The following is a 14,349-nucleotide window of genomic DNA, read 5'->3' on the forward strand; positions in this document are numbered from 1 at the left end:
TAACCATTTCTTGTGGGACATGTATATTGCTAATTAACTTGCTTACTTTTTATTGTTTCTGGAATATCATTATTTCTCTCTTATTTTAAAGAGTGGTTTTGCCATATATAAAATTCTTACCTGTTAGTTTTTCTATCTCAATGCTAAATATATCAAACCACTGTTCTCTAGCATGCAAAGTTTCTACTGAGAGACTGACCAGTAATATTCTAGAGGATTAGTTTTAGTTTTATGTGATGAGTTTCTTTTCTCTTGTGCCTTTTAATATTTTCTTTGCCTTTGCTTTAGACGCTTTGATAATAATGACTCTTGGTCTTCAACTCTTTGGATTTATTTTATTGGGAGTACATTGAGCATCTTGGATTTGCAGATATATTTACATATATATTCATTTAATATATATAGTTTTTGTATGTTTTTACCGAAGGTCCTAAATCTTTCTCTACAATCTAATATTATCTTGTAAGTATCTAAGAATATTTACTTTTTTTTTCATTTTCTTTTTGTTAGACTTGATAATTGCAATTTAAATGTCTTATAGTTTCTTGATTCTTCTTTTGGTGAGTTTGAGTTTGATATTGAACATTTAAGTACATTTTTCAATTCATTTCTGACTTGTGGCTCCAGAATTTTTCCATTTCTTTTACTTTACAATTTTAATGAAATTGTTGGTAATTTCACTTTTTCCAGGTATAATTTTTCTGTTTTGCTTTCTCTCTTTCTTAGTATTTTCCTTTAGCTTTTTGAATGCATTTAAAGCAATGGATATTAAATCTTTGTCTCGTAAATCTGGAGTTGGTGTCTTTAGTATTTGTAGATTCGTATTGTTCCTTTAACTAGAAACTTCCATGTTTCTTTATGCATTGTATGACCTTTTATTGACAAGGGGGATTTTTATAAGACTTCAACTATATTCTGCTATTGAAGGCTGATTCTGTGTGTGCTAGAAACATCATAGATCTGAAGGCTTACTGAGAGGCATAATTTTTCAGCCTGTGTCTTCCCTTCCCTGTGCATGTGTCTCCTCACAATCCTCCCAAGGTCATGGATGCTTTTATATGTCTTCACTTTTCTGTGATTCTTATCTATTCTTTTTCTTAGTGACTGAAAGTTCTTTTATGTTCTTTGGCCTAAAATATCTTGCCCCCACATATCTACAGGTCTCTCTCCTTTGATCTTTCATTCCCATGGTGCCTGCCACAGAAATTGGCAATTTCCAACTTTGGGAAACAATTTTGCTGATATTGTCTGTGAAATATGAGTCAAGTGATACAGAAATAGCTCCTATGATGTCCCACAGATAGGACAGACTGCGTCAAATTCTGTCCTTTCCCTCCATCCCAAGGGAGGTAACTGAGAATATGACTACTTCCTCTTGTATGTCATGATGTATAAATGTGATAAAGATTTAAAAGAAAAAAAATGAATATGAAAAGACTCTACAAATTTCCCTAATAACTGGATGTGAGTTTTTGAGGATTGGACATCCAGAGGGTTCATATGGGTCATTGAATAGTGTCAACAGTTCTTAAAAGGCTATCTTAGCCAATCTATAGATTTTCAATATATCCATGGGGATTGATGGTTTGTTACTGCCTAGCCCATGATCATGCTGACTTCCTATAATTTTACCTAAAAGAGAATTTTCCTGATGTTTGTGTTGCCATAAAAGAATACCTAATTTTGTGTAATGTCTAAAGAAAGAAGAATATTTTTCTGACCATTTTGATGCCTAGAAAGTGCAAACATCATGGTACCATCACTGAATATGGGAAAACAATGGAGAATCAAAAAGAGAACTGGCTTTGTGAAGAAGGGGCAAGGTGTGAGCCAGGAGCCATGAGGACAGGGAGAAAATCCTTGGTCACACTTTACAACAACCAGGTCTGACAGGAATTCATCTAGTCCTATCAGAGCCCCACTAGTCTCTCAGATGGTGCTGCTCCCGTGTGGTATCATTCCAGGCCTCACCACCTCAGGACTGTTCTTGTTACATATTTTTTGTTGGTGCATTAGAGTGGTAAATAATGAGACTCATTTTATATATTCATACTTGTGCACATATGACAATGCAATTCACCCCCATCGCTCCCCACTTTTCCACTTTCCCTCTCCTCCTCTCTCCACTGGACACTTTCCTATACTCTACTATCTCCCTGTGATTTCCTGAGGTCCACTCCACACACATTTTTGTCCTTTCTAGCTACCACATCTGAGATCATATATATGACCCTGGACTTTATGAGTTTGGCTTATTTTGCTCAATCTAATTTTCTCAATCTCCATTCATTTTCCAACAGATGACATAATTTCATGCTTCTTTATGGCTGAGAAAAAAAAATGTGTATTACCACATACTCTGTATCCATTCATCCAAGGACTGACATCTGGGCTGTTTGCACAGTTTGGCTATTGTGAATTGTGCTGCTTTGAACATGGGTATGCATCTATCAGTACAGTATGCTGATTTTAATGATTTTGGGTAAGCACCACCCATACTGTTAAATTGGGGACCATTCTCTAGCACATAAAACCTTAAAGGAAATACTCAAAAGACATTTAAAACAGAACATTATTTGTTTTTAATTATAATATGGAAATGAATGAAAAGTAACAGCAATGTAGATGATATTTTGTATGCACAAGTCAAACCCATCATCTTTCATTAAAAAAAAACATTAAATTCCACACAAGAGTTTTACTTATGCATTATTGAATATTAAACAAGGGTCATTGTGGTGTGTAGCAGGTAAAGCAAGTGAATATGAAGAAGTTAACCTGAGACTGTAGTCTGAGCTTTGATTCTGCTTCCTGGTTGTTCCCACAACTTCCTGCAAAACATCTTCTGGATGCAATATCTAATTTTTTTTTTCTGGAATTCATACATATATGTTTAAAGGAGCTAAAAGTTCAATTGAGATTGTACCTCTCAGTATTTGCCCTTAGTAATTCCTGGTGATGTCATCCTCAGGATAAAGAGAGAATGCTGTTCCAGTCCTGGGACACTGGGCATGTAGATGGCAGGCACTTTCTTCAAAGCCAAGGCACACGTTGTATTGGGCTCTGTATTCAACCACCTCTTATTTTTGCAGATTAATCTCCAATATGCTGTGTTGTGTTGTGTTGTGTTGTATGTGAGTGTGTGTGTGTGTGTGTGTGTGTGTGTTTGTGTGTATATGAGTCATTTGTCTGTATATGGTAGAATGTTCTACTGATGCTCGTGAGTTTCTTCCCTGTATACTTTTTTATATTGGATGTCATCTGGTCTCATTTGGATATCAAGGTTTTATAGTCACATTTAATGTGTGAAGAAAGCTTTCATTTTACTGTCTTGTGCAAAAACTCATCTAGTGCCTGTATTTTGAAGGAAAAGCATTTGATGAAGTTCTATCACTGCTGGAATGGAGCCATGGACTTAGGATATGGGATACTTCTGGCTATCAGTCATCATTTTCAGTTGCTGTTTCTCCTGTTTACATTTGTTGTTGCACAGATGGATTTTTCCAATAAAAATATAGTTTACAAAAATGTGTTTGCCTGAATATTTTTGTAGTTTTCTTCTATGAATTTTTATCTCTGCTCTTTGGTTACACGTCTTCTTCATTTATTTTCCATTAGTCCTATAATTTTTCATTAGTGCTTTGTATTTTTGCAAACGTAATATTTAATACAATTGTACATTCTTTAAGTGTAAAAAATTCTGTCATTTGAAATATTTGATTTTTCCATATTTATTTCACTGTTTGAAAATATAAACATAAATGTCAAGTGGAATATATAGTTAACAATTGAGCCATATGTGAAAATAGAGCCCTGATCACTCCCGCACAGGAAGCCAGCCTGCTGAAGACCAGCCTGTAGAGGGCACCACGCCCTGCAGGGGCGTGGGCACCCAGCATCGGGCCCTCCCCTTCCCCTGCTCTTTGGGACCATGCTTTCTCACAGGAGTGCTCCAGGGGCTCCTGTTTTTCTTTAGTTTTTATTTTCTGCTCAGGAAGATTATGTGGGAAGACATCAGTTAAAATCACACAGAGCACCCAGAGTAGAATCTGCATAAATCTATTCAGTGTGATGGTGGCTTCAGCCGCATTGTCTGCACAGCAGTAGGTCCTCCATCAGTGACAGTTGAGGGGTGACCAACAGCATTTGCTGGGGGCCCCTTCCCGGCACTTGCATTTTTGATATAAGATTTATAGAGACACTGTGCTTGCTCTTTTCTAAACACTGGGGCATGAGCTGGTCACTTGGTCCTCTGGGTAAAATGAGAGGCCAAAGATAAGTGGTGACACCTATAAAATCAAGTAACCTGCACAGTCTCAAGTCACTGCTTAGAAACTTGCTTAGTGGAGATTTGGACAGTCAAGAAGGTCTAGGCCATTTTTTTCATATATTTGTATATCATCTTCTGAGAAGTGTCTGTTCAAGTCCTTGGCCCATTTATTGATTGGGTTATTTGTTTTGTCAGTGCTTAGCTGTTTGAGTTTCTTATATATCCTAGAGATTAGTGCTCTATCTGATGTGTGAGGGGTAAAAATTTGGTCCCAGGATATAAGCTCTCTGTTCACCTCACAGATCGTTTCTTTTTCTGAGAAGAAACTTTTTAGTTTGATTCCATCCCATTTATTGTTTCTTGGTTTTAATTCTTGTGCTATAGGTGTCTTATTAAGGAAGTTGGGGTCTAGTCTCAAATGATGGTGATTAGGATCTACTTTTTCTCCTATTAATTCCTAGGTCCTTGATCCATTTTTGAGTGAAGTTTTGTGCATGGTGAGAGATAGAGGTTTAATTTCATTTTGTTGCATATGGATTTCCATTTTTCCCACCACCATTTGTTCAAGATGCTATCTTTTCTCTAGTGCATGTTTTTGGCACCTTTGTCTAATATAGGATAATTGTAATTTTTGGTGTTAGTCTCTGTGTCCTCTATTCTGTACCATTGGTCTACCAGTCTGTTTTGGTGCCAATAGCATGTTCTTTTTTTTTTTTACTATGGCTCTATAGTATATTTGAAGGTCTGATATACCAATGTCACATGCTTCACTCTTCCTCCCAAGGATTGCTTTAGCTATTCGTGGTATCTTATTTTTCCAAATGGATTTCCTTATTGCTTTTTTTTTCTATTTCTATGAGGAATGCCATTGAGATTTCGATCAGATTTGCATTAAATCAGTATAGTGCTTTTGATAGTATGGTTATTTTGATAATATTAATTCTGCCTATCCAAGAGCAAGGTAGATCTTTCCATCTTCTAAGGTCTTCTATGAGTTCTCTCCTTAGGGTTCTGCAGTTTTCATGGTATAGATATTTCACTTCTTTTGTTAAGTTGATTCACAAGTATCTTATTATTATTTTTTAGGTTATTGTGAATGAGATAGTTTTCCTCATTTCCTTCTCAGAGAATTTGTCACTGATATACAGAAATGCCTTTGATTTCTGGGTGTTGATTTTCTATCCTGCTACTTTTCTGAATTCATTTACTAGTTTTACAAGTTTTCTGGTGGATCCACTTTGATGATTATAGCAGCACAATTCACAAAGGCTAAACTGTGCCAACCTAGATGCCCCTCAGTGGACGAATGGATAAAAAAATGTGGCATATATACATAGTGGAATTTTACTCAGCATTCAAAGAGAATAAAATCATGGCATTTACAGGTAAATGGATGGTGTTGGAGAAGATAATTCTAAGTTAAATTAGCCAATCTCCCCACCAAAATACCTAATATTTTCTGTGATATAAGGAGGGTGACTTATAGTGGGTAGGGAGGGAGAGCATGGGAGGAATAGATGAACTCTAGATAGAGAAGAGGGGTGGGAGGAAAGGGATGGGGCAGGGGATTAGCAAGGGTGGTGGAATGTGATGGACATCATTATCCAAAGTACAAGTATGAAGTCTCATTTGGGTATATATAAACAGAGATATGAAAAATTGTGGTATATATGTGTATTAAGAATTGTAATGCAAAAAAAAAAAAAAAAAAAAAAAACCCAAAGTACATGTATAAAGGCATGAATTGGCATGAACATACTCTATATACAAAGATATGAAAAATTGTACTCTATAAGTGTAGTAAGAAGTGTAATGCATTAAACTTTTTTGTATTTAAAAAAATAAAATCAATAAAACTAAACCAAACAAACAAAAATAAATAAAAAGAATAGTACTTTAAAAGAAAAAGAATGTCGAGGCCAATGCCAAGTGATTGCGCCCTCTTGTGTTCACCGTCAGGGTGTGCGCTTTCCCATGGGGAGAGGCAGTTCCTTATGCCTGTCACTGGGTTGCAAGACCTTGGTTGATGCAAGTTTGAGAATATTCCGGGATAGGTCTTCTGCTTTTCTTCAAATTTTCTAGGCAAACCAATTCTAAATCATTTGAATTCAGGACACACGTGCTCTTCATTATTTATAAAATGACAGTGATGCAGAATGTGTATTATGTGATGTTAACATGGTCTGCTTAACAAAATAAACACCACAATGAATTAATTGACAGATATAATTCCTAATTGTTTAAATTTTGAGTCTAGTAAAAAAAAAGAATTAAAACAAATGGCTATCTAAAGATGGAAAATATCTATGTGTTAGCACATTTAAGTTAACCACAAAAGTTATGACTGATTAATGTAGAAATGTATGAAGACATTATTGTCACTGTAACACTAGCAAGTGTGCATGTTCTTCTGTCTGACAATCAATGCAAACCCAGAGTGTTTACACTATCCCTATAGAAGAAAGGTACTTCCTTGTATCTCTTATTACATACATAATCATTAACCATTTCCAGATTAACTTTGCTTTATTGAAGCCATTTGTTTTCAGGTCATGTGCGTCTCCATGCCATTTCCCAGATGTGTGCTCTAGGACAGGCTCAGACAGCAAACACCTTCCCCTGACCTTAACAAAAACTTAATACAATGTGTTTCTTCCCATCCCTCTTAATAAAACTTAATTCACAAACAGATGATTATCAAATCCTGCCCTCCTTGCAGTCCCCACTTGCCTTCATATGACAACACACCTCAGTTTCAACAGAATTTCCAGGAAAGCTTAGCTATGGGAGACATCCCTCAAACTAGCCTATAGTTTTTAGATCTTTTTGGTTTCTGCAAAACATAAATTTTAGGGATATGATCATATCTAAAAATTTCTCTTTTTCACAATCTCCAAGTTGGCTGTTATTTTATTCCTGCTCTGCATACTCTAACTCATTTGTGAAAGCTGAAAAGCAGGTCTGAGGGAAGAAGAGAATAGGATGGTGTCATTAAAGACATGGAAGGCCAGGGGAAGTGAGGACATAAAGAAGTGTCAGGGTGGCCACCCCGCCAGGGAGAGGAGGGAACTGGGCACTGGCCCTGCTGTAGGGCAGTTGGAAGGTACTGGAGAGGTGGGGCAAAGTCTCAGAAGGACTGGAGAAGAGGAGGATGACATGCCCAGCACACAGGAAGGCCAAGGTCTAAGGAGGTTGCTCAGCTTTGATCGTCACATATTTGACAGGGGTATCACATTAACATGGTGTTCTGTCTAACACATACAGACACTACATCTCAACTAAAAAATAAAAATAAAAATGAGTCAAAATTAGATTTGAAGTTAAAAGCATTTATCTATTTCATTTTCTTAGATCAACATATTCACTGCAATCTTCATATGCTAGACATTGTATACGTAGTTAAATTATAGCATGCATTAATATTAAAAATGATTTCCAAAAAGTAAATGAAATTCCATTCATTTAAGAGAAATTTTTGCAACATGGGAAAAGACGTTAGTATAACAAATCAAAAGATCAAGTGTCTATTTTTTCATCTGACTGTTCATGAGTAGACTTCAAATTAACATGATAGTCTATATCAAAATCAGTGTTGAGCTGCATGCAAAATCAAAGTTTCATATTGGTGTCATGAAATGGATTGCTTCAAAATTAATGAGCATTATGCAATGTGTTATAAATGGAATTTATTATAGATTATTTAGAAGAAATTTTTCAGATTTTTAGAGAAAGAAGATAGAAAGGAGATGTCTTGGACCATGCATCATGAGGCCAGCTGCTGGCCAGGATGGGCCACACTGATGATGCCAATGGGTGGCACCAGAAGTTGACACTAGAGAGGAAATGATTAGTAAGGAGGAAGTATATTTTCTTCAACTTTAGTTCTTTCTTTATATTCTTTAAATATCTAAAGTCTACATTGGTCAATAAAGTTACTCTTGTATACAACTATAATTTTGAAAACTTTCTCCTAGTAAAATATTGGAGATTAAAAGCAGATGCTATATATTAAATTTATTTTCTTAAACTTAAGCAATTCAAACATTATGTTTACTTATGATGCAGATCTAAAGATGATGAAGTTCTCCATCTATATTTAAATTTCTTTCTGTACCAGGGATACATGTGACTGACAATAGTGGTTAAAAGATATCACACCACCCAAAGCCAGAGTAAATAAAATAAAATTTTATTTCAAATGTGCTATCAATTTTGCAATTATTATTTCTGTGTGTATGTTTGCACATGTGCATGTTAATTCTATGTAACAGACAATGACAATGACAATTTTTCTTCTTCCTATTCTATTGGACGCATGCTCTTGCTCTATCTCACCTTCTTGTCCTTGCTGAGTAGAAGTTTCAAGAAGATGATTTCATGCCTGTTTCATAACTTCCCACAGATACCTTCACTTTGCACATTACTGGTCTGAAAAGAGGTTGTAGTTCTTCTCCCCTGGCCTGTGGCAGGTGCATGAACTTAAGATTCCTTTCCTCATTCCAGGACTCCTCCTCTGCTGCTCAGCATGCATTTCTTCATGCTGGTTTCCTGTAGTGCTTTGTGTCTCTACAAAGCTCCATTTTAAATTAATTAATATATACCAATTAAAAATGAAGAAATGTATTCACAGAATATGGCAAGAATCTGCTACAAAATCTGAAGTGTCTGTATTGTGCTTCACCTATAGGGTCCTACCAAATGCTCTGAGCAGTGTCACTGGAAGGCACTGTCATTTGAGATATATCTGGTTCTGCTGGATCCTAGGGCTCAAGTGACTGAGAAGTTTGCATGCCAGCTTGGACTTGCCACAGAGCCATCTCTTCTTCTCTTTCCCACTGAGAGTCAGAGGCTTCATGGCCACCTGGTCAATGGGCTGAAGTAGCACACCCATGCAACTAGTAGGATGTCTTGAAAATTCAGAGAAGTTCTCTATCCAGCGTGACTCTTTTTAGTTGTAGAAGAGACAAGATAGAATGACTTATACTTCACATAAGAGGGCAAATCTCATGACCCAGACCATGATATTTCAGCTGTTTTTCTGACATGTGAGACCCCTGAGCTTTTATTGTTTTTATCCAGTTTCTGACACACAAATTATTGCCAGCCAGCCAAGAGCAGTTTCTGCTTCTTGCTTGGTTTGTCCAATCAGTATTGCACAATCGACCCATTGCTACTCCTGGAGATGGTGCAGGTTGTCAAAGTCTCTGCTAAAAATCATGATGTAAGGCTAAAATGTGGATATGTACCTGATTAGGACAGTGAGGGTGTGTTTTTGGTCTTACCAGGTGAAAGAAGTGTGCTTCCAGTAGCCTGTACTAAATTATACTGGGAAAAATCAACTGCCCGTGTCAGAGAGCCCAGGAAGTTCTCATTTTCTTATTTTTCTTGGTGCACAGTCACTCTGGGAGAAGACTGTAGTCTTTCCCAGATGGCTGCCAACACTTAACAGTTCCTGTGCAGCTTTAGCAGGACTTCAATGGATTTTTCTAATAAAACCCATCTTAAGATTCAATGGGAGTTAAGGTTTTCACTTTGGCTCAGGTGAGGAATGTGCTGGAAAGCTGGGACTCTGGGGTTTCATGGTTCCATGGAGACTTGTTCCCTCAGTCAGGGCTCATGATTGTGAGTTGGTACTGATGGGTGGATACTGAAACAAGGACAGCAGGAGCCAACCCAACACAGGGCAGTGTTTCTGAGGTCAGAGTTTGTTGGGTGCAGCCTGTGAGTGAAGGTGGGTTCATTGACACAGCCTCCTGCTTCCCCGTGAGGTTGCCACCCAGGTATATGAAGACACAAGGTGGATGGTACTTCTGCTGTGACCGTGAGCTTGGCCATGTGTTTCCTGAAGTGACATGGAAAGTGGAACAGGGGATCCTCCAAGGGAGTCTCCCACATCACTGTTCAAAATGGCACTAATTTTTTTTTTTTTTGCTTGCTCATAGTTAGCACCAAAAAGAAGAGAGTGAATGGCTCTTAGAGTGAATGGCTATTAAGAAGCTCAGATATGATGGTTTTAAACTTGTTGACATTGACAAATGCTCCCCAAAGGTAAGAGACTACAGTTTTAGAAGAGGCTGCAGAGAAACATGGACTTTGAGTCCATTTGAAAAGAGCCTTCATCAATTGTGGTTAGCTAGCATGTAGTGAGATCCTGACAGTGTTCCCTGTGGACTCCTCCTTCAGACTTAAAACTAAGCAGTCATCCTGGAAATGACTACAGGCTGCCACAGAGGAGAATTAAATCTGGACTCTGTAAAGGACATTGCAGAGCCAGTGTTCACTGTCATGCAGAGGGAAGCCTTCCCAGGGTCCTGGGACACCAGGCAGCCCCTGCCCAGCTGAATTTGCCTATCAAAGTTCCTTGGCTGAGTGCTCTTTCTCATGTCTGAGCTCTTTGCTTTGCTGCCCTCCTCTTTAAGACTCTGGATGCATTACAGTGTTTTTACCAATTGGAGCTCTTTTTTCCTGTCACTCTTGTCATCTTGTTATTAATGTTCCTACTTTCTCCATGAAAAAGACACATGTGGTTTGATTTGACTCAGAATCTGCCTAAAACTGTCAAGCCAATGTTGTGCTTGTCCATATTTCTCTTTGAGTACCACCAAGACACCTTGTTACTAAGATTTGGTAGTGATTTATTTATTTTCCTAACTGACTCCATTCAAACATGAGATAGCATTTTAGATGAGAATACCCCAAGTGGAAGTGACCAAAAATCCATGAGACCCAGTAAGTAAAAGCCAGAATGGAGTGTGACTGCTGAAATAAGATGTGGGCCTTTTGTAGACTTTAGCCATTGTGGGAGGAAATCCTTGCACCTGATTTGAGTTAGCTCTCTGGCTGGGTGAGAGGCACTTAGACATAGCTGTGTCAGAGCTTTCCCCACCCTTCTCCAGGTCTGAGGGCTTGTCCATGCAGAGGCATGTCTGGCAACTGCCCTGCAGACCCAATCATCACCCCTGATCTTGGGATGCTTCCCCCTTTAATCTTAATTGGGTGGGATTTTCCCCAGAATTTCTTTTTCCCCAATAAATGTCCACTACCTGGCATGTTCTCTCTCTCACTAGCCTGTTCAGTAAACCTTGCTACCACATTCGGTGGCTTGAGGTTAGAGCTCGGAGGAGCCATCCTGGAGCTGGTTTTAAAGGTAATTAGAGTCTTGTCTCTTTAATTTAAAACTTCCCAGCGTTTTCTCACAATTCAAACCTTCTTTCATGAAGCCAGCGTGAGTCGCAGGCTAGAAGCACTTCTCCAGATTTTCACAAAAATGGAGCTTAGAGAAGAACTGTGGATGTCAGTCAACAAAATTCAAGTCTTCCATCTGGGAACCTCACAGTAACCTCATTAGTTGGCATTTACTGCTTATCTTTAGTTCAGTTTGCTGATCTTACTTCTTGAAGTCTCTCCACCTAGTAATACACCAGCGCTGAGAAGTGAGGCCCACACTGTGCTAATAGACAATTCCAAAGAGGTATTTTACCAAAAATAAATTATTTGCATTTCCACAGGGACTGGTATGTGGCCCCAGCCACTGAGAAAATGTTGCTTCCTGCTCCTAGGCCAGGCAGGGTTGTTCCCAGGGATTGCTTCTTACATTCACATCAACACTTAAAACATCCAGGACTGATACTGTCTGCATTTTTTACTGTCATCATAAGAGATGTGACTAAGGGAGGAGAAAAGCTCACTTCCAGTTTAAAAATCAACAATTTGACTTCTGAAAGGAAGTTCTGCACCCCACCTTTTATCCTAGATCCTATACAATTCCAAGTTTAAATAAGGCTTGCAAAATTGGGGAAAAGTGCTACTGATGCCCCAAACACCATAAAATGTTCACTCTGATGAGTAGACTGAGCTGGACACATGTTAGTTTGACAGTGAAATCTGGACATGATACAGGATTCCTAAGATGGAAGAACATCCTATCTTAATGGGAATCTTGTGTCCTACAGAAGTCTGTGGCCTTTTGTGCCACTGCATTGGAACCAGTATCTTGAAATCAAAGTAGAAGCAATTTTCCTCATAGGAATTCCATTTTTTTGTTGGTACATTAGAAAGGAACTTTTCTGTCTTTGAATCAAGCATGATTGGCTGCTGGACCAGGTAGAGATGCACCACAGACTCTGATTCTACTTCTCTGCTTTTGGTGTGAATCTCTGATCTTTTAAATAATGAACAACTATGTTTGCATCCATAAAATTACAAAAATTAGAAGAACATCTGTGGTGAGCCGCTTTTGCCGTTTCTGCAGACTATGGTCGCCATTACAAGATGGCGCTGGCTCCGCTGTGGTCTGTGACAAACAACTCCTTATTTGGGAGAGTTGGCACATGATTTTTCACCACCCTATGAGAAAGCTCCACGTGGCAGCTTTGCATTGGGGCTTGAGATGCTTTATTAAGGCTGGGAGGGGCATCCGAGAGTTAGAAAAAGAAATATCAAGGACCTGAATAAACTGCTGAAAGAAGATTCCTGAGTTGCGTCTTCCTTGCGGGCAAGGGGTCGCAACAAACATCTAAAACTTTGAATTGAGCTTGATGTAATTATGGATCTGCACAGATGATTCAGCCAATACCAGTGCACATCTAATTGGTCCCTTCCATCCCTGGGTGTATTCTACACTCCAGCTTTGCATCACCAGATGCACTAACAAACCATGGGGTCCTGTAAGTTCTTACTGAGAAAGCAGAATCAAAGGGCTGGGGCTGGGGCTCAGTGGAAGAGTGCTCGCCTAGCATGAGCGGAGGCCCTGGTTTCGATTCTCAGGGCCACATATAAATAAAGGTATTGAGTGCAACTACAATTAAAATAAATAAATAAATAAATAAATAAATATTTAAAGAAAGAAAGAAAGCAGAATCAAAATACCAGAGTAACTTGAGCATTTTCTAAGGAAACTCATTAGATCCAGTAAGTCAAGGCCCATTGTGAGCTCATCAGCTGTCAGTCTGCTCCTAGGAACTGGCTCATCAAGCCATGCTGCTGAGGTTTGCCCCTTGCACCCAAGAGTCCAAACTCAGTACCTGTGCCTCCTTCATCCCCAGTCTGAGCCTTCACATAGCCAATTTCACCAAGTCACAATGACATTACTTATCATTCTATTTTAAATCATTTAACGGTAGACTCCACTAAATCACATGGTTAGGAACTTCTTCCATATTCATGTCTGTAAAGGTGATATTGTCTCTTGATGCAGATAATTTAATAAATAATATGATCACATGTGACTACCTGCTGACTTGTGAGGTAAGACAGCATGTTTCTTAAGAAGTAGTAAACTGATAATGAATCATTAACGCCCATCCATATTTAATGCATAGTGATGCAAGGCTATTGACAGTGAACTAAAATAATTTTAAAGGAGTTGCCCTGAGAAATGCTATGTTTTTGTTTTTGATTCACAGACCATGTATATGAGAGATAAATGATTTTTAAAATGATTAATTTAAAAGTGAAAATCTTTTCATTAACATTGATTATTTTAATATCAGATTTAACCTAGGTATTAAATGAAGCAATAAGGTATAAGCTGCTTAATATACTTGAGAAAACTCTGATACAGATTTAGATATGTACACACAAATGTTTTATTCTGTTAAAATTAAGATAACTAGGTTGAAATATGATGTGCAGATACTGAAATTGGAATTCATATTTCATGGCATGGCCTCTTTTCAGAACATTAGACTGAATTTGAGCAAAAAATAATACTTCATATTTTCATCTTCTTTAATGTATTTCTGAATAATTTGGTAATCCCAGAGAAGAACCACAGGAAATAGATTAAAACAATCCCTTATTTTATGTGTGAAAGAAATATCTTCATAATTAGCTGCTGCTATTATATATTTTTAACTGTTGTTCTCCTTTTTTGTCCTCAAGAAGTTATCTTCAGGGCTTTGAATAATTTGACATCAGATATGGGATTGCATATAGTCTTTGTACCAGTATTTAGTTATTTGCATCTCTTCTGCAACCAGCTTTTTGGGTATAAAACATCTTAAAACACAAGTTAAAAATTTAATGACTTTCACCAAGATGGATGTCTCTCAATAGGACTGGTGTATGCTATTTACTTT

Source organism: Marmota flaviventris (genome assembly GCF_047511675.1).
Source record: "Marmota flaviventris isolate mMarFla1 chromosome 5 unlocalized genomic scaffold, mMarFla1.hap1 SUPER_5_unloc_2, whole genome shotgun sequence".
NCBI lineage: Eukaryota > Metazoa > Chordata > Mammalia > Rodentia > Sciuridae > Marmota > Marmota flaviventris.